The 18,858-nt window shown below is 39.6% G+C and overlaps 1 long non-coding RNA gene across 1 annotated transcript; it reads right to left on the reverse strand.

The window, feature by feature from the left end:
• Positions 1-14,730: 14,730 nt before the first annotated feature.
• On the reverse strand, positions 14,731-17,473 carry LOC311503156. Its single transcript, XR_014699572.1, has 4 exons — positions 16,999-17,473; positions 15,570-15,995; positions 15,038-15,101; positions 14,731-14,846 (listed from the first exon to the last, which is right to left on the reverse strand). It is a non-coding gene; the product is annotated as an uncharacterized lncRNA (long non-coding RNA).
• Between the last annotated feature and the right edge of the window lie 1,385 nt (positions 17,474-18,858).

An 18,858-nucleotide genomic window follows, 5' to 3' on the forward strand; every position in this document is an offset into this window, starting at 1 on the left:
ATTTGTCTGTGAGTATTATAAATGCGTAGTCATGTGTGTTGCTGTAACCTGCGTATATAAGGTCGCGGTCGGTTGATGTTGCCGCCGCTACGGCGATGCTAGTTCCGTTAGCCTGTCTATGGTGTTTCCCATTGTACATTAGCATTAAGCTAGCGGAGTTTATTCTTCGTTCTTATAGGTAGATAGATAGGTAGATAGATAGATGGATGGATAGGTTTTATTTGTCCAATGCATAGTTATACATAGTACAATGCACAGTGTAATGTATTGTTGTACCTGCAGCCAGTAGTAAAAAAAATATATATATAAGTACTACAGTAAACAGCAGTTTGCACACAAGGTAAGCAATATAAGTGTAATGTACACCGATAGAGAAATAAAAAAAAATAAAAATAAAAATATAGACTGAATAAAAATACAGACTTAGAGGGAGGGTAGTTGTATATGTACATAAATTAACAGTATTTGTCAGTCTTTACTAGATGTAAAGAGAAGAGATACTTAGATATACTTAAGATATATTCTTAATTTTATATTTAATCATCTTTTGTTGTATGTATTTCAGTTTTACGGTAAACTTCAATTGGGAGTGACAAAATGAATCCTTGACGCAAAAAGACTTTGCCTGTCATTGGAGAACTGTTAGCTGTCGTGCCACGGTGCATTGTTACTCCTCTGTTTCCCCTGAGATCTGCAGTGACCCCGTCCTTGCCGGACGCCGACTGGCGTGGATTGCGAGGGCCCGTTCAACGCTGCTTGCAGCTTTAATTATTATTATTAGGGCCCGAGCACGAAGTGCAAGGACCCTATTGTTTTCGTACTGTTTATTATTATTATTATTATTATTATTATTATTATTTTCCAGGATTTTTAGAAAATCCTACGCATGCCTAAACATGCACGAAAAGTCCTGAAAATTGGCAGAAAGATTCGTTTGCCCGAAAATTGTAATGTATCAGGGCCTCGAGCACGGGCGTGGCAAAATGGCTCTATAGCGCCACCTACGGATTTTCTACGGACCAGCCCCTGAAGCCCGTTGCGTCTAAAAATCTGGAAATATGTCACGTATATGTAACATCCCAGGACGCACAAAAAAGTCTCTTGGAGCCATATTCTAAACCCAACAGGAAGTCTGCTATTTTGATTAAAAGTGTGAAAATTGGAGAAAATTGGAGAAAATTGGAATTAATCATCAATTTTTTTTAAGGCATTAAACCTATCAGATTGACTTTAAAAACTATGGAATTAGGTAGTTGAACACTTGATGAACATAAGCATATTTTTTGTTGACTTTTCGTCGATGTGGCGTGGGTCTGCTGGCCCCTGACAGTTTTTTTGACGCGCCATGAAACAGGAAGTTGCATTAAACGTGCTTTAAACGTGCTTTAATTCAGTCCAAAGTGCATGAAACTTTACAGTATTGTTTCTGGTCCCTAACTGAACACATCCATATGTCAATATTCATGCAATTGTTGTAGCGCCACCTATTGTGGGCAGGAAATGTCTGATTTTAAATAGAGTCTGTTGTATGAGCTGCCATTCCTGTCGGTCTGATTTTTATTGTTTTCAGATGTTATCACGACATACTTATGATCTTCATGGTCACTCCCTGCGAAGATTGTAAGTTTTCGTTAAACTTTAGGGCCTTTTATGGTCGTGAAAGTGAAAAGTTGCTCTTTCTCCCTCATTTCATCATCAGTGCACACGTAGTTCGCTACTTTGTCCAGCAGATGGAGCCAAAGTATTTCTCTCTGCTGGCTGGCTTTTAGTGTGTGTGTGTGTGTGTTGTTTAAACGTGTAATGATGATTTTAGCTGTTTTAACATACTTTGATGACACAGAGAGAATAATTATACAACTGTTTGTTGATGCCACAGAGAGAATACAGTCAAAAGAGCCGAGACTATCTGTGCTGCCGCTTCTGGCATGCACGTCTCCACCTGAGGGTGGCAGTGTGGCAATTGCAATTGTAGTAGTTTCAAGAGAAGAAGTCGTTTTGCAGCTAAACTTCAGCCTTAATGATCGTTCAGGAGTTAAGAGAACATTTGTCTGTGAGTATTATAAATGCGTAGTCATGTGTGTTGCTGTAACCTGCTTATATAAGGTCGCGGTCGTTTGATGTTGCCGCCGCTATGGCGATGCTAGTTCCGTTAGCCTGTCTATGGTGTTTCGCATTGTACGTTAGCATTAAGCTAGCGGAGATTATTTTTCGTTGTTATCGATAGATAGGTAGATAGACAGGTTGCATTTGTCTCATGCACAGTTATACATAGTACAATGCACAGTGAAATGTATTGTTGTACCTGCAGCCACATACTTTGATGACACAGAGAGAATAATTATACAACTGTTTGTTGATGCCACGGAGACAATACATTCAAAAGAGTTTGGTGTAGCCGCCGCTATGGCGATGCTAGTTCCGTTAGCCTGTCTATGGTGTTTCGCATTGTACGTTAGCATTAAGCTAGCGGAGATTGTCCGTCGTTGTTATAGATAGATAGATAGATAGATAGATAGGTTTTATTTGTCCCATGCACAGTTATACATAGTACAATGCACAGTGTAATGTATTGTTGTACCTGCAGCCAGTAGTAAAAAAAATATATAGGCTAAGTTCTACATTAAACAGTAGTTTGCACACAAGGTAAGCAATAGCCTATAAGTGTAACTGGTAGAGAAATAAAATAAAATAAAAATAAAAATATAGACTAGTAAACTTAAAGGGGGAGTAGTTGTATATGTATACATTTACAGTCGGCCTATTTGTCAGTCTTTACGAGATGTAAAGAGAAGTAAGAGATACTTAGAGATACTTCAGATATATTCTTAATTTTATATTTAATCATCTTTTGTTGTATGTGTTTTAGTTTTACAGAAAACTTCAATTGGGAGTGACAAAATAAATCCTTGACGCAAGAAGACTTTGCCTCTCATTGGACAACTGTTAGCTATCGTGCCACGGTGCATTGTTACTCCTTTGTTTCCCCTGAGATCTGCGGTGACCCCGTCCTTGCCGGACGCCGACTGGCGTGGATTGCGAGGGCCCGTTCAACGCTGCTTGCAGCTTTAATTAGGGCCCGAGCACGAAGTGCAAGGACCCTATTGTTTTCGTACTGTTTATTATTATTATTATTATTATTATTATTTGTCAGGATCTTTAGAAAATCCTACGCATGCCTAAACATGCCGGAAAAGTTCTGAAAATTGGCGCAAAGATTCGTTTGCCCGAAAATTGTAATGTATCAGGGCCTCGAGCACGGGCGTGGCAAAATGGCTCTATAGCGCCACCTACGGATTTTCTACGGACCAGCCCCTGAAGCCCGTTGCGTCTAAAAATCTGGAAATATGTCACGTATATGTAACATCCCAGGACGCACAAAAAAGTCTCTTGGAGCCATATTCTAAACCCAACAGGAAGTCTGCTATTTTGATTAAAAGTGTGAAAATTGGAGAAAATTGGAGAAAATTGGAATTAATCATCAATTTTTTTTAAGGCATTAAACCTATTAGATTGACTTTAAAAACTATGGAATTAGGTAGTTGAACACTTGATGAACATAAGCATATTTTTTGTTGACTTTTCGTCGATGTGGCGTGGGTCTGCTGGCCCCTGACAGTTTTTGTGACGCGCCATGAAACAGGAAGTTGCATTAAACGTGCTGTAAACGTGCTTTAATTCAGTCCAAAGTGCATGAAACTTTACAGTATTGTTACTGGTCCTTAACTGAACACATCCATATGTCAATATTCATGCAATTATTGTAGCGCCACCTATTGTGGGCAGGAAATGTCTGATTTTAAATAGAGTCTGTTGTATGAGCTGCCATTCCTGTCGGGATGATTTTTATTGTCTTCAGATGTTATCACGACATACTTATGATCTTCATGATCACTCCCTGCGAAGATTGTGAGTTTTCGTTCAACTTTAGGGCCTTTTATGGTAGTGAAAGTGAAAAGTTGCTCTTTCTCCCTCATTTCATCATCAGTGCACACGTAGTTCGCTACTTTGTCCAGCAGATGGAGCCAAAGTATTTCTCTCTGCTGGCTGAATGTCAGAGTGTGTGTGTGTGTTGCTTAAACTTCTAATGATTGGTGAGGCTGTTTTAACATACTTTGATGGCACAGAGAGAATAATTATACAACTGTTTGTTGATGCCACGGAGAGAATACAGTCAAAAGAGTTTGGTGTTGCCGCCGATATGGCGATGCTAGTTCCGTTAGCCTGTCTATGGTTTTTCCCATTGTACATTAGCATTAAGCTAGCGGAGTTTATTCATCGTTGTTATAGATAGATAGATAGAGAGATAGATAGAGAGATAGATAGATGTACAGGTAGATAGATAGATAGATGTACAGGTAGATAGGTAGATAGATAGATAGATAGATAGATGTATAGGTAGGTAGGTAGATAGATAGATAGATAGATGTATAGGTAGGTAGGTCGGTAGATAGGTAGATAGATAGATAGATAGATAGGTAGGTAGGTAGGTAGATAGATCGATAGATGTGTAGGTAGATAGATAGATAGATAGACAGATAGATAGATAGATGGATAGATGGGTTTTATTTATATTAAACTTAAATTAGGAGTGACAGAATAAATCCTTGAAGCAAGAAGACTTTGCCTGTCATTGGAGAACTGTTAGCTATCGTGCCACGGTGCACTGTTACTCCACTGTATCCCCTCAGAAATGCAGTGACCCCGTCCTTGCCGGTCGCCGACAAGCGTGGATTGCGAGGGCCCGTTCAACGCTGCTTGCAGCTTTAATTATTATTATTATTATTCTTTGGATTTTTAAAAAATCCTTTCGGTGTCTAAACATGCACGAAAAGTCCTGAAAATTTGCAGAAAGATTCGTTCGCCCGAAAACTTTAATGTATCAGGGACTCGAGCATGGGCGTGGCAAAATGGCTCTCTAGCGCCACCTACGGATTTTCTACGGACCAGCCCCTGAAGCCCGTTGCGTCTAAAAATCTGGAAATATGTCACGTATATGTAACATCCCAGGACGCACAAAAAAGTCTCTTGGAGCCATATTCTAAACCCAACAGGAAGTCTGCTATTTTGATTAAAAGTGTGAAAATTGGAGAAAATTGGAGAAAATTGGAATTAATCATCATTTTTTTTTAAGGCATTAAACCTATCAGATAGACTTCAAAAACTATGGAATTAGGTAGTTGAACACTTGATGAACATGAGCATATTTTTTGTTGACTTTTCGTCGATGTGGCGTGGGTCTGCTGGCCCCTCAAAGTTTTTTTGACGCGCCATGAAACAGGAAGTTGCATTAAACGTGCTTAAACGTGCTGTAAACATGCTTCAATTCAGTCCAAAGTGCATGAAACTTTACAGTATTGTTACTGGTCCCTAACTGAACACATCCATATGTCAATATTCATGCAATTGTTGTAGCGCCACCTATTGTGGGCTGATTTAAATAGAGTCTGTTGTATGAGCTGCCATTCCTGTCGGGATGATTTTTATTGTCTTCAGATGTTATCACGACATACTTATGATCTTCATGGTCACTCCCTGCGAAGATTGTGAGTTTTCGTTAAACTTTAGGGCCTTTTATGGTAGTGAAAGTGAAAAGTTGCTCTTTCTCCCTCATTTCATCATCAGTGCACACGTAGTTCGCTACTTTGTCCAGCAGATGGAGCCAAATAATTTCTCTCTGCTGGCTGAATGTCAGTGTGTGTGTGTGTGTTGGTTAAACTTCTAATGATTAGTGAGGCTGTTTTAACATACTTTGATGACACAGAGAGAATAATTATACAACTGTTTGTTGATGCCACAGAGAGAATACATTCAAAAGAGTTTGGTGTTGCCGCCGCTATGGCGATGCTAGTTCCGTTAGCCTGTCTATGGTGTTTCCCATTGTACGTTAGCATTAAGCTAGCGGAGATTATCCGTCGTTGTTATAGATAGATAGATAGATAGATAGATAGATAGATAGATGTACAGGTAGATAGGTAGATAGATGTACAGGTAGATAGGTAGATAGATGTACAGGTAGATAGGTAGATAGATGTACAGGTAGATAGGTAGATAGATAGATAGATATGTAGGTAGATAGATAGATATGTAGGTAGGTAGGTAGATAGATAGATAGATAGATAGATAGATAGATAGATAGATAGGTAGGTTTTATTTGTCCCATGCACAGTTATACATAGTACAATGCACAGTGAAATGTATTGTTGTACCTGCAGCCAGTAGCAAAAAACATATATAAGTACTACAGTAAACAGTAGTTTGCACACAAGGTAAGCAATATAAGTGTAATGTACACCCATAGAGAAATAAAATAAAATAAAAATAAAAATATACACTGAATAAAAATATAGACTTAGAGGGGGGGTAGTTGTATATGTACATAGATAAGTACTACAGCAAACAGTAGTTTGCACACAAGGTAAGCAATACTTATAAGCATACTTATAAGTGCAATGTACACCGTTCGAGAAATAAAATGAAATAAAAATAAAAATATAGACTGGTAAAATTAAAGGGGGGGATAGTTGTATATGTACATAAATTTACAGTATTTGTCAGTCTTTACTAGATGTAAAGGGAAGTAAGAGATACTTAGAGATACTTAAGATGTATTCTTAATTTTATATTTCATCATCTTTTGTTGTATGTATTTCAGTTTTACGACAAACTTCAATTGGGAGTGACAAAATAAATCCTTGAAGCAAGAAGACTTAGCCTCTCATTGGAGAACTTTGAGCTATCGTGCCACGGTGCATTGTTACTCCTCTGTTTCCCCTGAGATCTGCGGTGACCCCGTCCTTGCCGGATGCCGACTGGCGTGGATTGCGAGGGCCCGTTCAACGCTGCTTGCAGCTTTAATTATTATTAGGGCCCGAGCACGAAGTGCAAGGACCCTATTGTTTTCGTACTGTTTCTTTTTATTATTATTATTCTTTTCAGCGTCTTTTAAAAATTCTAACGGCTTCAAACATGCACGAAAAGTCCTGAAAATTTGCAGAAAGATCCGTTTGCCCGAAAATTGTAATGTATCAGGGCCTCGAGCACGGGCGTGGCAAAATGGCTCAGTAGCGCCACCTATGGACCTTCTACGGACCAGCCCCTGAAGCCCGTTGCGTCTAAAAATCTGGAAACATGTCACATATATGTAACATCCCAGGACGCACAAAAAAGTCTCTTGGAGCCATATTCTAAACCCAACAGGAAGTCTGCTATTTTGATTAAAAATGTGAAAATTTGTGAAAATTGGACAAAAACAGCGTTTCTTAGAGGTTGTAAATGAGGTATTACATTTTATCAGATTGACTTCAAAACTATGGAATTAGGTAGTTGGAATCTCGATGAACAAAAACTAAAATAGGCGCATATACTTTTCGTCGATGTGGCGTGGGTCTGCTGGCCCCTGACAGTTTTTTTGACGCGCCATGAAACAGGAAGTTGCATTAAATGTGCTTTAAACGTGCTTTAATTCAGTCCAAAGTGCATGAAACCTTACAGTATTGTTACTGGTCCCTAACTGAACACATCCATATGTCAATATTCATGCAATTATTGTAGCGCCACCTATTGTGGGCAGGAAATGTCTGATTTTAAATAGAGTCTGTTGTATGAGCTGCCATTCCTGTCGGGATGATTTTTATTGTCTTCAGATGTTATCAGGACATACTTATGATCTTCATGATCACTCCCTGCGAAGATTGTGAGTTTTCGTTAAACTTTAGGGCCTTTTATGGTAGTGAAAGTGAAAAGTTGCTCTTTCTCCCTCATTTCATCATCAGTGCACACGTAGTTCGCTGCTTTGTCCAGCAGATGGAGCCAAAGTATTTATCTCTGCTGGCTGAATGTCAGTGTGTGTGTGTGTGTGTGTGTGTTGCTTAAACTTCTAATGATTGGTGAGGCTGTTTTAACATACTTTGATGACACAGAGAGAATAATTATACAACTGTTTGTTGATGCCACGGAGAGAATACATTCAAAAGAGTTTGGTGTTGCCGCCGCTATGGCGATGCTAGTTCCGTTAGCCTGTCTATGGTGTTTCGCATTGTACGTTAGCATTAAGCTAGCGGAGTTTATTCATCGTTGTTATAGATAGAGATAGATAGATAGATGGATATGTAGGTAGATAGATAGATAGATAGATAGATAGATAGATAGATAGATATGTAGGTAGATAGATAGATAGATAGGTAGATAGATAGGTAGATAGGTAGGTTTTATTTGTCCCATGCACAGTTATACATAGTACAATGCACAGTGAAATGTATTGTTGTACCTGCAGCCAGTAGTAAAAAATATATAGTACTACAGTAAACAGTAGTTTGCACACAAGGTAAGCAATAGCCTATAAGTGTAATGTACACCGATAGAGAAATACAATAAAATAAAAATAAAAATATAGACTAAATCAGAGCCGAGACTCTCTGTGCTGCCGCTTCTGGCATGCACGTCTCCACCTGAGGGTGGCAGTGTGGCGATTGCGATTGTAGTAGTTTCAAGAGAAGAAGTCGTTTTGCAGCTAAACTTCAGCCTTAATGATCGTTCAGGAGTTAAGAGAACATTTCTCTGTGAGTATTATAAATGCGTAGTCATGTGTGTTGCTGTAACCTGCTTATATAAGGTCGCGGTCGTTTGGTGTTGCCGCCGCTACGGCGATGCTAGTTCCGTTAGCCTGTCTATGGTGTTTCGCATTGTACATTAGCATTAAGCTAGCGGAGTTTATCCGTCGTTGTTATAGATCGATAGATAGATAGATAGATAGATAGATAGATAGATAGATAGATAGATAGATGTATGTGGAGGTAGATAGATAAATAGATCGATAGATAGATAGGTTTTATTTGTCCCATGCACAGTTATACATAGTACAATGCACAGTGAAATGTATTGTTGTACCTGCAGCCAGTAGTAAAAAATATATAAAATGTATAAGTACTACAGTAAACAGTAGTTTGCACACAATGTAAGCAATACTTATAAGCATACTTATAAGAAGGTCGCCGTTGTTCGATGTTGCCGCCGCTATGGCGATGCTAGTTCCGTTAGCCTGTCTATGGTGTTTCGCATTGTACATTAGCATTAAGCTAGCGGAGTTTATTCTTCGTTGTTATAGATAGATAGATAGATAGGTTTTATTTGTCCCATGCACAGTTATACATAGTGCAATGCACAGTGTAATGTATTGTTGTACCTGCAGCCAGTAGTAAAAAAAATATATAAGTACTACATTAAACAGTAGTTTGCACACAAGGTAAGCAATAGCCTATAAGTGTAACTGGTAGAGGAATAAAATAAAATAAAAATAAAAATATAGACTAGTAAACTTAAAGGGGGAGTAGTTGTATATGTATACATTTACAGTAGGCCTATTTGTCAGTCTTTACTAGATGTAAAGAGAAGTAAGAGATACTTAGAGATACTTAAGATATATTCTTAATTTTATATTTAATCATCTTTTGTTGTATGTATTTCAGTTTCACGGTAAACTTCAAATGGGAGTGACAAAATAAATCCTTGAAGCAAGAAGACTTTGCCTCTCACTGGACAACTGTTAGCTATCGTGCCACGGTGCATTGTTACTCCACTGTTTCCCCTGAGATCTGCGGTGACCCCGTCCTTGCCGGACGCCGACTGGCGTGGATTGCGAGGGCCCGTTCAACGCTGCTTGCAGCTTTAATTATTATTATTATTATTATTCTTTGGATTTTTAAAAAATCCTTTCGGTGTCTAAACATGCACGAAAAGTCCTGAAAATTTGCAGAAAGATTCGTTCGCCCGAAAACTTAAATGTATCAGGGCCTCGAGCATGGGCGTGGCAAAATGGCTCTATAGCGCCACCTACGGATTTTCTACGGACCAGCCCCCGAAGCCCGTTGCGTCTAAAAATCTGGAAATATGTCACGTATATGTAACATCCCAGGACGCACAAAAAAGTCTCTTGGAGCCATATTCTAAACCCAACAGGAAGTCTGCTATTTTGATTAAAAGTGTGAAAATTGGAGAAAATTGGAGAAAATTGGAATTAATCATCCATTTTTTTTAAGGCATTAAACCTATCAGATTGACTTTAAAAACTATGGAATTAGGTAGTTGAACCCTTGATGAACATGAGCATATTTTCTTTTTGACTTTTCGTCGATGTGGCGTGGGTCTGCTGGCCCCTCAAAGTTTTTTTGACGCGCCATGAAACAGGAAGTTGCATTAAACGTGCTTAAACGTGCTGTAAACATGCTTCAATTCAGTCCAAAGTGCATGAAACTTTACAGTATTGTTACTGGTCCCTAACTGAACACATCCATATGTCAATATTCATGCAATTGTTGTAGCGCCACCTATTGTGGGCTGATTTAAATAGAGTCTGTTGTATGAGCTGCCATTCCTGTCGGGATGATTTTTATTGTCTTCAGATGTTATCACGACATACTTATGATCTTCATGGTCACTCCCTGCGAAGATTGTGAGTTTTCGTTAAACTTTAGGGCCTTTTATGGTAGTGAAAGTGAAAAGTTGCTCTTTCTCCCTCATTTCATCATCAGTGCACACGTAGTTCGCTACTTTGTCCAGCAGATGGAGCCAAATCATTTCTCTCTGCTGGCTGAATGTCAGAGTGTGTGTGTGTGTTGGTTTAACTTCTAATGATTGGTGAGGCTGTTTTAACATACTTTGATGACACAGAGAGAATAATTATACATCTGTTTGTTGATGCCACAGAGAGAATACATTCAAAAGAGTTTGGTGTTGCCGCCGTTATGGCGATGCTAGTTCCGTTAGCCTGTCTATGGTGTTTCCCATTGTACGTTAGCATTAAGCTAGCGGAGATTATTATCCTTCGTTGTTAGAGATAGATAGATAGATAGATAGATAGATAGATAGATGTACAGGTAGATAGGTAGATAGATGTACAGGTAGATAGATAGATAGATATGTAGGTAGATATGTAGGTAGATAGATAGATAGATAGATAGATAGATAGATAGATAGATGTGTAGGTAGGTAGGTAGATAGGTAGATAGATAGATAGATAGATGTGTAGGTAGGTAGATAGATAGATAGATGGATAGATAGATGGATAGATGGGTTTTATTTATATTAAACTTAAATTAGGAGTGACAAAATAAATCCTTGAAGCAAGAAGACTTTGCCTGTCATTGGAGAACTGTTAGCTATCGTGCCACGGTGCACTGTTACTCCACTGTATCCCCTGAGAAATGCAGTGACCCCGTCCTTGCCGGACGCCGACAAGCGTGGATTGCGAGGGCCCGTTCAACGCTGCTTGCAGCTTTAATTATTATTATTATTATTCTTTGGATTTTTAAAAAATCCTTTCGGTGTCTAAACATGCACGAAAAGTCCTGAAAATTTGCAGAAAGATTCGTTCGCCCGAAAACTTTAATGTATCAGGGACTCGAGCATGGGCGTGGCAAAATGGCTCTCTAGCGCCACCTACGGATTTTCTACGGACCAGCCCCTGAAGCCCGTTGCGTCTAAAAATCTGGAAATATGTCACGTACATGTAACATCCCAGGACGCACAAAAAAGTCTTTTGGAGCCATATTCTAAACCCAACAGGAAGTCTGCTATTTTGATTAAAAGTGTGAAAATTGGACAAAAACGTGGTGTTTTTAGAGTTTGTAAAAGCAGGTATTAAACCTTATCAGATTGACTTCAAAACTATGGAATTAGGTAGTTGGAGGCTAGATGAACAAAAACTAAAAAGGCGCATATACTTTTCGTCGAAGTGGCGTGGGTGTAATGGCCCCTCAAAGTTTTCTTGACGCGCCATGAAACAGGAAGTTGCATTAAACGTGCTTTAAACGTGCTTTAATTCAGTCCAAAGTGCATGAAACTTTACAGTATTGTTACTGGTCCCTAACTGAACACATCTGTATGTCAATATTTATGCAATTATTGTAGCGCCACCTATTGTGTACAGAAAATGTCTGATTTTTTCAGGTGTCTGTTGTATGAGCTGCTGTTCCTGTCAGGATGTTTGGATTGTGTCATGTCATACTTGTGTCTTTCGTGATCACTCCCTGCGAAAACTGGGACTTTTCGTTAAACTTTAGGGCCTTTTATTTTACTCAAAGTGAAGGGTGTCACCATCTCCCTCATTCCATAATGATTGCACGTAGTTCGCTACTTTGTCCAGCAGATGGAGCCAAAGTATTTCATTCTGGTGGCTGGCTTTCAGTGTGTGTGTGTGTGTTGTTTAAACGTGTAATAATGATTTTAGCTGTTTTAACATACTTTGATGACACAGAGACAATAATTATACAACTGTTTGTTGATGCCACAGAGAGAATACAGTCAAAAGAGCCGAGACTCTCTGTGCTGCCGCTTCTGGCATGCACGTCTCCACCTGAGGGTGGCAGTGTGGCGATTCCGATTGTAGTAGTTTCAAGAGAAGAAGTCGTTTTGCAGCTAAACTTCAGTCTTACCTCTCGTTCAGGAGTTAAGAGAACATTTGTCTGTGAGTATTATAAATGTGTAGTCATGTGTGTTGCTGTAACCTCTTAGTATAAGGTCGCCGTCGTTCGATGTTACCGCCGCTATGGCGATGCTAGTTCCGTTAGCCTGTCTATGGTGTTTCGCATTGTACGTTAGCATTAAGCTAGCGGAGTTTATTCTTCGTTGTCATAGATAGAGAGATAGATAGATAGATAGATAGATAGATGTATGTGTAGGTGGATAGATGTATAGGTAGATAGATAGATAGATAGATAGATGTATGTGTAGGTAGATAGATAAATAGATAGATGTATAGGGAGATAGATAGATAGATAGATGGATAGGTTTTATTTATCACATGCACAGTTATACATAGTACAATGCACAGTGAAATGTATTGTTGTACCTGCAGCCAGTAGTAAAAAAAAAAATATATAAGTACTACATTAAACAGTAGTTTGCACACAAGGTAAGCAATATAAGTGTAATGTACACCGATAGAGAAATAAAATGAAATAAAAATAAAAATATAGACTGGTAAACTTAAAGGGGGGATAGTTGTATATGTACATAAATTTATAGTATTTGTCAGTCTTTACTAGATGTAAAGGGAAGTAAGAGATACTTAGAGATACTTAAGATGTATTCTTAATTTTATATTTCATCATCTTTTGTTGTATGTATTTCAGTTTTACGGTAAACTTCAATTGGGAGTGACAAAATAAATCCTTGAAGCAAGAAGACTTAGCCTCTCATTGGACAACTGTTAGCTATCGTGCCACGGTGCATTGTTACTCCTCTGTTTCCCCTGAGATCTGCAGTGACCCCGTCCTTGCCGGACGCCGACTGGCGTGGATTGCGAGGGCCCGTCCAACGCTGCTTGCAGCTTTAATTACATTATTGCATTTTTGTTAATGTCAGTTTTGCATTTGGAGAGGCAGGGTGACAACGAAAAACTTATACTTAGATAAGTTTTAGGCTACATGGAGAGAAAAGCTTAGTGTTCATGTTCGCATGGGTAGTAGCACTGGCTCCAGAGGCTCTAACTTAACTTTTCCATATCATTCATCTGATGGTAGACGTCTGGTGATATTCATTTGAGCACAACTGGGCTGTATTAGGCTATTGATTCCCGTGATTTTGCTTATAAATTCCGATTCAGCTATTAGCCTACCTTCGTGATAACGCAAAGAGGTCTGCCATGGCGGTCCGTTCGAATTCGCCTAGAAGCTAGCTCACTTCTCCTGATGAGTGGCCACCCCCAGGACCACAACGCCAAACTCGCCAGTCCTAAAATTCCCGTCATTCCTAATTAAATAACCCTCGCTCAAATCACGAGTCACGACAATGCCTTGACATACGGGATCGCAATCTATCAGCATCTCATCAAGCATCAGCAAGTAGCGCTGGATAAAATATAAATAATTACGCTGTGCATATACAAATGAAGACCAGTATAAGCATCGCAAAGGGCCTCTGATACAATATAGACAGTTGACAATTCAAAAGAGGTCGATATTTCAGCAGCTTAGCTCTGGAACAACTCAACTCGCAGCAATGTAAATGAATGAGGTCGAACGCCCAAATGACAGTGTTTGGAACTAATCCGACTTTCAAATCCGGAAGTAGGCGGTTAAAAGCGCCGCCATTTTTTACAACGGAGGTCTATGGGAGTGTCGCAACTCTCTCTCGATGGCACTGGTGCAACACTGAAAGTTAAAAATGAGCTAAGCAAGTATACCTTGAATCCTGCAAGGACTGCACAGACTCTTCTAAAAGACTGCGTCTGATGGCATCATCTTCATCAACATCAATAGGACTGTAAATTAGACACAAGAAGATAAAAGAGCTTTTGTTCCCTAACAAAATGGACCAACATAAAATGTAACAAATATTACATGAGAAAACCTTAAGTTAATACATATAACTGTACATGAAATCTGCAAAGTGATTCATAGCTTCATTTGGCCCTCTCTGTCCCTGTAGTTCCATCCCATCATCAGATGGAGCACGGGCTTCCACCCTCTCTTGCCTCTCACAGTGTTCCCTCTGGGCTCTGGACGGTGCATCTCTCTGACTCACTACATGAAGACAATCAACTCAGTAACTCTTAATAATAACCTAAACAATATTTTCAATCTCTTGATGCAATTTATGCTACACTGTTTTCACTCACACAAATAATTATAACTGTTTTGTTTCAATAAGTTCAATAATGCAATAAGTCACCAATTCATCACAAAAATCAAGTCAGATCAGCAATTAACCTGCAAAGTGATTCATAGCTTCATTTGGCCCTCTCTGTCCCTGTAGTTCCATCCCATCATCAGATGGAGCACGGGCTTCCACCCTCTCTTGCCTCTCACAGTGTTCTCTCTGGGCTCTGGACGGTGCATCTCTCCGACTCACTACATGAAGACAATCAACTCAGTAACTCTTAATAATAACCTAAACAATACTTGTTTCAATAAGTTCAATAATGCAATAAGTCACCAATTCATCACAAATATCAAGTCAGATCAGCAATTAACCTCAAGAGGCTGTTATTTACTGTGATTTTCCACACAAATGAGGGGTGTTAATTGTTTTTTTTACTCACCTCTCCTTCGTTGTACAACCGAGCTTTCAAAATCACTGTCATCAGACAGCTCCACACATAAGCTCTGCACAAAAGAAAAGGTGTGAACTCCTATGTAAAAACAGGCAACTTGTACAGTAAGTTACAAGGTGAAATCTTTACAGTGTGACACAGAGATAATTTTATCTGACTGAAAAAAATGACATATTTTCTAAGTGTGAGGAGTATACAACATCTAGCTTGTAGATGGAGATGGAGGTATGTGTTGTAGGGGATCATTCAGTTATTGAATACAGGCGTGCTCATCACTGGATCACCAGGTTATGGGTGTGTTCTGTCCAATGTGCAGTAACAGATCAAGGCCCAAGGTCTGTGGAAATGTAGAGGCCAAAAATCTGTGGACTAGTGTGGGCTAAAAGCAAATACTGTATGGGCATCCTTGGTTGCATATGATTGATTTTTTTTCTGAGTTCAATAAATGGGCAGCAACCCATTTAGACTGAGCCTTTTGTTCTCCGAGTTACCACACAAATTTATTCAATAACATGCTCACCTGTGCAGGAACTTCCATTTCTGCCATGATATACAAACAAGTGCTGGAACACACGGAGGCAACTTCTTTACCACCCCAGGGGAAATTGGAGGTGACCTTTGGTATCATCAGTTTTTTACTCCCCTTGATGATGCTCAAAAACTGAAATGGAAGTGACTGGTGCTCTGATAAGCCAAATGCTCCACTGAAGATAGCTGTTATTTCAGCTCTCACTTGGTCTTCAGACCATTCTGTGGAAAATGAAATTTTTCCAACAAGGCCAGCCGTAGCCAACCTGGTCCGATTTTCTCCTCTGGGTATAATGAAGACCGATGTCCCCGGTGAAAAGGGTAAACATATAACTTCTTTTGTGTATGTTTTCACATGTCTTCGTCTCAAGTATCCCAATTGAGCCCCATTACGTCGAGGGATGGATGGCAGAGGAGCCTATTGAAAACAAGCAGACCAAGAGTCTTAATAGAGCTGATAGTGACCAAGTTTAACAGTAAAGTTGTAAAGAACTGCATACAGGCCTCCATGCTGACATTTAGTGTTGTGGATCCATTAATGTCATTTTGCCATTTACAGGATGTAATCATTATATGCCAATCAAGTTAGTACATTTCACATTAACACTTACATAAGCCTACCATAAGCCTATGATTCTAACCAAAAATAGTTCTATTAGTGACACCCCCATCCAGATTTGCACTCAATCAATAAAACCTGTTCTCATTTCCAACTCGTCCTATGTTGATTTTTTGTCAAATCACTTGGTTTCACTATAGAGCTTATGGTGTGGTCAATAGACTCCATGATACAACCTATCAATACAATATTGGATGCCCACAACTTCCTCTCCTGGACCACAGAACAGAAGCATTACAGAGTCTGGACAAGTCTAGCATTGTCTATCCAAAAAACGACTTCCGGTTTGCTGCATTTCTTTGCATTAACTCTGTGTGCTAATAATATTCAGTTGTTTTTTTGTTTTGATGACAGATCAGTAATGGCAGCGTTTGGTTTTATTGTTGTCATCAATTAATACACGTCTTAATACATATGCTGTCAATAAATTACCTTCATCTTTATCGGTAAGTTTTGGCCACTGCCTGACATCATCTACCCAATGTTCCCTTTCACCTGACATTTTCTTTCATTGAAAAGCCATTAGGGCACCGGCAAGTGTCATAATTCAACCTCACTCCGCACCGCAGGCACGCACTTGGCGGCAGGGAAGATGGCGGCGCCCATGAAGTTCGCGGCGGATTTGTGTATAAATCCGTGCACTCCACTAGTTAATGTTAGCCAGTTAGCCGTCAGCTTGTACACCTCAAATTACCAATGTTGAACTTCAATATTAACCAGAAACAGTTATTTTATATCAATAGTTTTATCTATTTCCTCAGGGTAAAAATAAACGTTATCCAGCTATATCACAACAACTTACCGATCTCAGTGACGTGAAGTTGGAAGTGATGGCACTGGGCACCGCTGGTGTTGAAACCTGAAACAAGAGGCTGCATTTTAGATGTCAGATATAGCGCAAAGTACGTTAATATTACACATGTTGACCACAGCCCGGGCTTCATAGAGTGGTCAGTTTTGTCACTGGTAACCACTAAGTCAACTAGGTTATGGGTAACCAGAGCCCGTCTACGGACTTTCTCTGGGGTAACTTAAGTTACCTTTCTCAGTCACATTAACTACAGCAAGGATAACAAAACTTTAGCTAGCATCCGTCACATAGCTAACTGGCTGGGTTAGCTAACAGTGGCTAACCCACTCCAGTATGCATAAAGAACTAAAATTGAAATAACTTAACTTACCGTTGATGTTGTCGACATGTTTAGTCTCACGTGGTCATTCCATCTCTGGTTATCTAGGTGGTGTCCAGCAAACCACGTGGCCTTCACTGACAACTGGAACACTTTCTGGAACACTTTCTGGGGAAAGCCTGGTCTGATTAGGAGAGATGGCATCAATGTTCCCTCTAATTTTTCATGTGTCTGGGCATACACAAAAACTCTGTGAGTACACTGTGGACCACTGTGAGCAACATCACACATGTAGGCTGGGGCCACACACCAGTATCACACCTGTCCAAAACCTGAGATCATAGCAAGTTACATAGTTTATCAAAAGAATCACGCTATAGCAGTAATTTCCGTTACTTTTAATATAAGTGATTTGGCCCACTTAACATAAAAAGAACAAAAATCTTGTTGTTCATGAGCTGTGTAGTATGTTATATGTCAGTGTGAGGGTCTTGGTGTTGTCTGGGTGAGGGAGAGTCCTGCTCTGGAAGAACTGACACATGTACACCTTTCAGAGATAAAATAAACCCTGTATTAAAAAAATATTAAAATTAACAGATTAGGCTACAATAAATATCTTTCTTAAGCAGAAACCTGTCCTGCTTAACTTAAAACTGTATAAATGAACATAAAACAATAGAAAGCAGAACATTCCTTTTGTAATAGTGCAATATGAAAAGTTCAAACAGAGAGTTTGAGGAAAAGTTGTAGCTTTGTTGTCTTCTGGTATCTTCTTCACAAGCAACAGTACCTGGACCAATGAGATGAGCAGGATTCCCGCTGTCAGCTTATTGGTCACAGAGCAGGAGACGGCCTGGGAATAACTTTACCGTAAATGTTCATATAAAGCGCCTTGTTACTCATTAATTACATTGACATTTTACACGCTACTTTTGATTCTCACGGTAATACGGGACAAAGTGCGTCCTGTTTCAGCTCAATATGGGACGCGTACTTTTGTTTCTAAATACGGAACGATTCTGTTTTTCAAGGGACTGTTGGCAACGCCAAGTTTTGCAGAGCAGACCTTTCTCTCTCGAAAAAGAAAAATCTAACCCAGTTTCACCGCTGGTTCTTCTGTTTGCACACACTCCGACAGCCATTCCATCTTAAAAGAACCACATTTAATTTTTACTTTGTCTTGGTGAGTGGATGCGCCACTGCCTTAACTCCACCGCACTGTTACCTAGCTAACCTGCAAAACACCGGCGCCGCGGCGCATATGGGGGGGGGGGGGCACGTGATTGGCAGCGTAAGTGAACCGCATCATATCATTGGCTGGACAGCTGTCACTCACTGACTTACATTGCAAAATGGTACATAAACAAATAACAATTTACTTGTTTAATTTATTTACAGTTCATGTTGGATTTTTTTTATGCGCTGCATAGATTTTCTTGTGCGCGGAGAACGTGCGAGCAGTGCGCGATTGCGCAAGCGCGCAGCTTAGAGGGAACATTGGATGGCATCCACCCCACTTTAGCGGGTGCTGC

Source organism: Chelon labrosus, assembly GCF_963514085.1.
Source record: "Chelon labrosus genome assembly, chromosome: 18".
Taxonomy (NCBI): Eukaryota; Metazoa; Chordata; class Actinopteri; order Mugiliformes; family Mugilidae; genus Chelon; species Chelon labrosus.